This window comes from Ursus americanus, chromosome 5, assembly GCF_024610735.1.
Source record: "Ursus americanus isolate L20-20 chromosome 5, mUrsAme1.1.p, whole genome shotgun sequence".
In the NCBI taxonomy this organism is placed as follows: domain Eukaryota; kingdom Metazoa; phylum Chordata; class Mammalia; order Carnivora; family Ursidae; genus Ursus; species Ursus americanus.
In genome coordinates this window covers 29,799,866-29,807,404 of record NC_142131.1, presented here as the reverse complement: position 1 = coordinate 29,807,404, position 7,539 = coordinate 29,799,866, and the positions used below count along the sequence as shown (strand labels likewise).

At 42.0% G+C, this 7,539-nt stretch overlaps 1 protein-coding gene across 1 annotated transcript in view; it reads left to right on the top strand.

The window, feature by feature from the left end:
* The window catches only part of AGGF1 (angiogenic factor with G-patch and FHA domains 1), a 62,830-nt gene extending 56,259 nt beyond the window's left edge, over window positions 1-6,571 (top strand). The window contains exon 15 of the mRNA XM_087862054.1: window positions 6,009-6,571. The gene's annotated coding sequence lies outside the window, so the exon portion shown is untranslated. The remainder of the gene's footprint in view (window positions 1-6,008) is intronic.
* The last annotated feature ends 968 nt before the right edge of the window (window positions 6,572-7,539 follow it).

Genomic DNA, 7,539 nt, shown 5'->3' with positions numbered 1-7,539 from the left:
GTTCAAGTAATTTTTTTTCAATCTCATTTTTTTTCTGTAAATTAGAAAAATGTCTAAGTGTCAAAGTCCATTAATGGAGTTTCTCCTTACCATTCCAAGAATGGTTTCAGAAGAAACTGGTTGGGTGTCTTAAAAGGGATAATTTTGCAATGTGAAGGTATACTATTAGGTTGACGTTTTTCTTCTCAGAAGGACACTTACTGCTATGAACATTGATTAAAAGAACAGTAACTAGTATAAATGAATCTAGGTTAAGTCATCTCTTATTCGTGGCTTAATTCATAAACAGATTTTTAAAGATTGATGTATCTGGCAATCCTTTTAACCAGACGCTGTATTACTTTGAATACTTTAAAAATCCATTTGGCTTTAGACTGACCATGTAATGACACACATGATATTTTCATTAGTTCATGGGACAGTTTCTAGTAAGTGCTGGTAATGAGCAAAGCACTATTCTAAACCTGAGTAGGAGTCTGGAGATTAGAGAGATCATTCCTGCCCTCAAGAAGATTACACTTCAGTTAAGATAGTAAAACAAATGTAGCTCCAAGAAGAAAATGGAAAATGATGTAAGAGGAAACAGTCAAGTGCCACACTAATTTGAAAACAGCTACATTTTTTAAAAACTGGCAACATTTAAGCAATACTTGAAAAAGTGTAGGATTTGGGCTCCTGGAATTACATGTTTGTTATCCTAGCAAGATGTGTTTTGGATTTATTTTTGAAGTTCAGAGAAGTGGAGCCTGTCTTTTCTGTGTTTGAGTCGATGCTTAAAGTTTCTTATAAGCTAAAGTCTCTTTCTTGTAGTTTTAAATTAAATTTTAAATAAATTATAAAATATATCTCAAATATCTAGTAACTCGTCTTTGTCCCACATTCTTTGTTCAAGTTTCAGCAAGAAAAATGCTCTTTAGTTCTCACTTTGGTAGTGGCAGTTCCCCTAACTTTCGCCAACCATTTAACAATAAATAAATAGCATTTAGTTTTCATCAGAAGACCTCATTTCTATCCCCTGCTATAGGAGTTGGCAAAGCATGAAGACGTGCATTTCATTGGTAACACAGAGTATTTACTCCCCAGATGCTTCCCAAAGATTATAGCCTTGAAATCTGCTGTCTGACCTTACCAAAAACCCATCTTGAGAAAACTGTTTATGGAGATTACCTCAAAGACATAAAATTATAGAGCTCTGTACTTGAAACATACTCTTTTGGTACGTTCTATATGTGCATTTGGTCTGTAGTTTCCTTGTGACGTTTTTGTCTGGTTTTGGTGTCCAAGTAATACTGGCCTCATAAAATGAGTTGGAAAGTATTCCTTCCTCTTCTCTTTTCGGGAAGAGTTTGTGAAGAATCGGTATTCTTTTTAAAATGTTTGGTAGAGGGGCGCCTGGGTGGCTCAGTTGGTTGAGTGTCTGCCTTCAGCTCAGGGCGTGATCTCAGGCTCCTGGGATGAGCCCTGTGTCGGATTTGCTGCTCAGTGGGGAGCCTGCGTCTTGCTGTGCCCCTCTCCCCTTTTGCTTGCTTGCTCTCTGACTCTTTCCCTCTCAAATAAACTAAATAAAAAATCTTAAAAAAAATGTTTGGTAGAATTCCACAGTGAAGCCATATGGGCCTGGGCTTTATGAATAGTTTTTTGATTACTAATTCAATCTTTTCATTTGTTTAGGTCTACTCAGATTATCTCTTTCTTCTTGAGTCAGTTTTGGTGGTTTGTATCTTTCTAGGAATTTGTCCATTTCATCCAAATTATCTAATGTGTTGGTATACAGTTATACCTAGTATTGCTTTATAGTCCTTTTTACTTCTGTAAAGTTGGTAATAATGTCTCCTCCTTTGTTTCTGATTCCTAGATGTGCACCTTGTAGGAAATAGCTGCATAAAATTTATTATTGGGGCTAGTGTCATGATGTCATCCACAATAGTGGTCCATTGATTCCCACAGTGTTTTTTCTGTAGGATCCAGTGGAGACCATGCTCTGAACTCTCAGTGTTATGAAAAGCTCTGCACCCCTGAACAAATAAGGACCTTTTAATCCTGTGGGAACTGTGGATCATGTAACAGACTGTTCCCTGGCTTCAGCTGCTCGGAAGAGACTAAGAGTCAACTACATGGGATGCCTGTTCTATTAATATTCTAGTGCTCCTGTAACAAATTGCCACAGACTAAGTGGTTTAAACAACAGGAATTCATTCTCTCACAGTTCTGAAGGTTGTAAGTCCAAAATCAAAGTGCCAGCAGGGTCATAGTCTGTCTAAAACCTGTAGGGAAAATCCTTCCTTGCCTATTCCTAGCTTCTGGTCGTGGCCAGCCATCCTTGGTTTCCAGCTGTATCACTCCAGTCTCTACCTTTGTTGTCACATGCTCTTCTCCTTGTATGTCTGTGTCTAAGTTTCCCTCTTCTTATAAAGGCACCAGTCATATTGGGGGCACCTGGCTGGCTCAGTTAGTGGAACGTGTGACTCTTGGTCTTGGGGTTGTGGGTTCGAGCCCCTCATTGGGTACAGAGATTACTTAAAATCTTAAAAAATAAAAATAAAAAATAGGGGTGGCTGGGTGGCTTGGTTGGTTAAGTGTCTGCCTTTGGCTCAGGTCATGACCTGTTGGGCTCCCTGCTCAGTTGGGAATCTGCTTCTCCCTCTTCCTCTGCCCCTCCGCCCCACCCTTGCTCTCTCATGGTGGGGGGGGTGTGTGGAGCGTGAGCTCTTTCTCTCTCTCTCTCTCAAATAAATAAATCAAATCTTAAAAAAAAATAAAGACACCAGTCATATTGGATTAAACACCACCCTAATGACCTTGTCTCAATTTGATTACCTTTGCAAACATCCTATTTCCACATAAGGTCACATTCACAGGTACCTGGGGTTAGGATGTCAACATCTTTTTTTGCAGGGAGGGGTACACTAGTCAACTCCTAACCCTTACCTACCAGTTCCATATGGTTAAGTTTTCTTTGTGCTGATCTTTTATTTTCCTTTTGTACTCATTCCCTGGTTTACTTAGTTGTTTCTTAATTGTATGCATCTTGGCAGAATCTGAAGGAAAGAGGGTGGGAAGGAAGGAAGAAAGGAGAGGAAGGGAGGGAGGAAGAAAGTTTGCCAAGAAAAATCAAACCTGGGACTTGGGGAACAGAGTTGCAGGAATGGGCAATGGGGTGGGGAAGATTGGCTGGAAAAGTGTTCTCAGAATTACTCTTTTGTGGGGGGCAGGGATGGGAGCAGTGGTTAGCAGCTGCCTACAGCTTAGCCGACCTAGAGAAAAGTGGAAGGTAGTTTGAAGAGCTGAGGATTGGGATCAGGGTATGATCTAGCTACCTTTAAAAAATTTATTTATTTATTTACTTACTTAATTCCAGTATAGTTAACATACAGTGTTATATTTGTTTCAGGTGTACAGTATAGTGAGTCAACAATTCTATACATTACTCAGTGCTCATCGTGATAAGTACATTCTTTATCCCCATCACCTATTTCCCCCATCCCCACACCCACCTCCCCTTTGGTAACCATCAGTTTGTTTTCTATAGTTAAGAGTCTATTTTTTGGTTTGTCTCTTTTTTCCTTTGTTCATTTGTTTTGTTTCTTAAATTCCACATATGAGTGGAATCACCTGGTATTTGTCTTTCTCTGACTACCTTATTTCATTTAGCAGTGCTCCATCCATGTTGTTGCAAGTGACAAGATTTCGTTTGATCTAGCTACTTATAATACCCATATTAATAGACACAATATGGATCCAGGTTTTGTGGTGCTTGAAAGCTGATATAGTGTTCAGAATCCATGTATTCTAGTTATTGGAGACACAGGCCCATATATCGTTGACTTAATGCATGCAGTTTACCCTAGAGGACGGTGTCCTATCCTTACAGGATAGCATTCCCCAAATGGCATCTTAGCTGACAGTTTGATAAACTGTTCTAATGGTGTATCAGGCTAGCTGCTTCTAGATGTAAAGATTTTATAGGATCAGCCAAAGCTACTGAATAAACCAACATTTCCTCTCTCATCTGTTCCGCCTCTTAATCCATTACAGTTGTGAATCTTTATCCTTCGGTTACAGCACACCAAGGGTTATCATCACTCCCTTACCAATAGGAGTGGGGTCTTTGTTACCACCGGAGGGCTAAATAATCCAGTTCTAAAATCCCATCCTGAGGTTTGGAGGTTCAGAGGTTCTAAGCTTCTACTTTCTGGAGCCACTCTGGTAGCTGCTTTCTTAGCTGGGGCTCCCCCAAATGTAGGGACTGAGACAAGAGCTAAATGCAGTTGGTCTAAGAGGTGATCACAGGGAGCAGGGCTGGGGCAGCAGGGAGAGTAAGAAAGAAACACATGGCAAAAGGAAGAGGCTTGATTTGTTAACAATGAATGTGTCTTTCATATAATGTCTTCATTTTATATTTGTAATTATAATTGTTACAAGAGTTATTCCCATGTAGTGGACTATTTTTCAATCTTCACCTCTTGTCTTTTTCAGACCCAGCTTTTTCATTTTTTATCTTTGTCATTTTCTGTCATCTCATGTTAGAAAACATGTTAACATAGACTTTATGCTTATTTCATTGGATGGCTTTTTGCTTGAAGACTTAATGTAATTATTTAAACATATCTTTGAAGAAATAAAAAATAAAAAATCTTTGAAACTCTACATTTTCACTGTAGTTACATATAAATGCACATTTCTTTTTGCTTGAAACATAGTGAACTAAGCTTCCTCCATATCCTGGAGGAAGTTTTAAGCAAGAGCGTTAATAGTGAGATTTGTATTTTAAGAATACCGCTCTGGGGAAGTAGGGGGAACGTGTTTGAAGAAAATACACTAGAGACCAGTAGGCCAGTTGGACTGTTGCAATATTGCGGGTCAGAACTGAGATCTTTTTGAGATTCAGCCTGTTCAATGTGTAGCAGAAAGTAATAAACGAGAGAATGGACGATGGGTTAGTAATAAGTAGCTCCACCGTGGTTTGTAGTTCCCCCATCCCTGGCACCTGTCACCTGCCTCGCTGTACTGGAGGAGACTGAGCCGCTGCTCAGACAGCAACGCCCCCATGTACTCACCTCTACAAAGTAGTGCTCCCCCGGGTGGCCTTTTCCAGGTCACTGGAGCGAGAGGAGAGCACTGATAGCAGCCCTTCCTATGGGAATTCTCAGGGAGGCGTTAGACATTGATTTCTAGTTCTCAGAACTCTTAGGAAGAGATTGTACAAGCATCTACCTCAGCATTTCAGTACCTTCTCGGAACCCTCAGTTCCCCATCCTGTATCCTGTCGCAGTTCGTGTGCACCTGTTCACCATGCGCTGCTCCGTGCCCGTGACTGTGGGAGGCTTGCAGGACCCACTGGCCACCATCTTACATTTTTCTTCTCTCAGAGTTGTCAAATTCCTCATGAAGGCCCACGGTACACTTCCTGGCCGCTTCACTTGGCCCCGCATTTGCAATTTCTGTTAACCTACAAACCACTGAATGGACAGTCAGACTCAAACCTGTATGCTGAGAGACGCACGAAGCAATGTTTATGCCTAAAGTAAGGACTCCTTGTTCTTTTACGAACACGTCTTAAAGGGGAGAGAGAACAGACAAGAGAAGACGAAGGGCTATGAGGCAGTGATGCAGGCCTTCCTGTTCGTACCCAGAGTGCCTAGCGAGGGTTATGCTCAGAAAGTGATCTGCTGGGTGCTGCCCCTCCGGCCGCTTGCTCAACGTACTGGCAGGGCCGGGCTGGTGTTGCGGACTGCTTGCTTAAACGGCCGTGGGGCCGGTGACAGTGAGCATCTGGAGGCTTATCTCACCACAGCTTCAGGGGGCCGTGTCCCCAGCTGTGGTCAGAGTTGACGGGACCTGACCCTGCTGTCAGACACGCAAGTTTCAGAAGTCCTTACCAACTCCTTTTGCCAAGGGAAAAAGACAAACTTGCACAAAAGAGCTGGTTTGGCTATTTTCTGAGATAATTATAAAGAATAACAAGAACAAGGAACCTTTGATTTTCTTTTGTGTCTCTTTTGCAATAGGAGGAAAGGAAACCATTGCATGTGTGTCTTGGGGATACAACCAGAAGCCCTCAAGCCTGCATCTGGTCCAGGCGCCATGGTAAGAGACTGCATGATGGCCTGGGAGCCAGGGGGATATTTGCCTAGGGTTTATCATCCTGTCCTCAGAGACACTGGATCAGAATGCTGTGGCCCATTGGCTTTGACTATCGCTGCTTGAGAAGATCCAGTCCCTGGATTTGTGAATGATTTCGTTAATCCAGAACCTTCCTCTCTGCCCAGCGAAACTTCATTCTCATTCCTCCATTCACATACTCCTGTGAAGCTTTCTTAGACTCTACCAGCTTATAAGGATCTCTCTCACCTAGATTACTCCTGTCCTCCAGTTGGTATCTTGCATGTAAACGTTCACATTGTTTCTTAGAAGGTAGGCTTGCCTTCACAGCTCAACTACAGTTGACCCTTGAACAACACAGGGGGTGGGGCTTTGACCACCCCCCTCGGACTTCTCCAAAACTGAGCTACTAATAGCTTGCTGTAAACCAGAAGCCTCACCAATAACATAAACAGTCAACTGACACGTATTTTGTATGTTATGTGTGTTATATGCTATATTCTTTCAATAAAGTAAGCTAGAGAAAAAAACATTAAGATCACAAGGAAAAGAAGAGCATTTATGGTACTATACTGATAAAAAAAAAAAAATCCGCATAAAGATGGACCTGTGCAGTACCAACCGTGTTGTACAAGGGTCGGCTATGTAATGATCTCAGTGACAGGAACTGGGTCTCGTGTTTTATATATTCCTTTCATAAAGCCTAGCACAGTGCTGGACAAGTAGGAGGTTTCAATAAGTACTGGAGGAGTTGAAAATTCAAAGCGTATACTATACCACTTTTAGGAGATACTCAGAGTAGTCAAGTTCATAAAGACGGAAAGTAAAAGGGTGGCTGCCAGGGGCTGGGGTTGGGGGCGATGGAAATGACAGTTAATGTTTAATGGGCATAGAGTTTCAGTTTAGGAAGTTGAAAAAGTTCTGGAGACAGATGGTGGGGACAGTGGCACAGCAATGTGAGTGTATTAATGCCACTGAAGTGTATACTTTAAAAGGGTTAAAATGGAGGGGCTCGGTCAGTAAGTGTCTTCCTTCAGCCTGGGTCATGATCCCAGGGTCCTGGGATCGAGTCCCGCTTAGGGCTCCCTGCTTAGCAGGAAGTCTGCTTCTCGTTTTCCCTCCATCCCTCCCTCCCCTGCTTATGCTCTCTCTCTCTCCCTCTAAAATACATAAGGTCTTTATAAATAAGCAAATAAAAGGCTTAAATGGTAAGTTTTATGTATATTCACCGCAGTAGAAAAAAGTAGTTTCAAAAAGGCACATTCTGTAGAAATCTGAGGCTCTTCCTCAGTTCTGCCCTCAGCTGCCCTCCCTGGGGCCGTGTGTAGGATCAACACTGTGTGTGAATGTAATTTCCAGTTTCATGGGCTTGCTGGGTCAGCTCTAGACACTGGGTTCAGCTTCCCATTTGCTAGCTCCATGTTTTGTTTTTTTTAA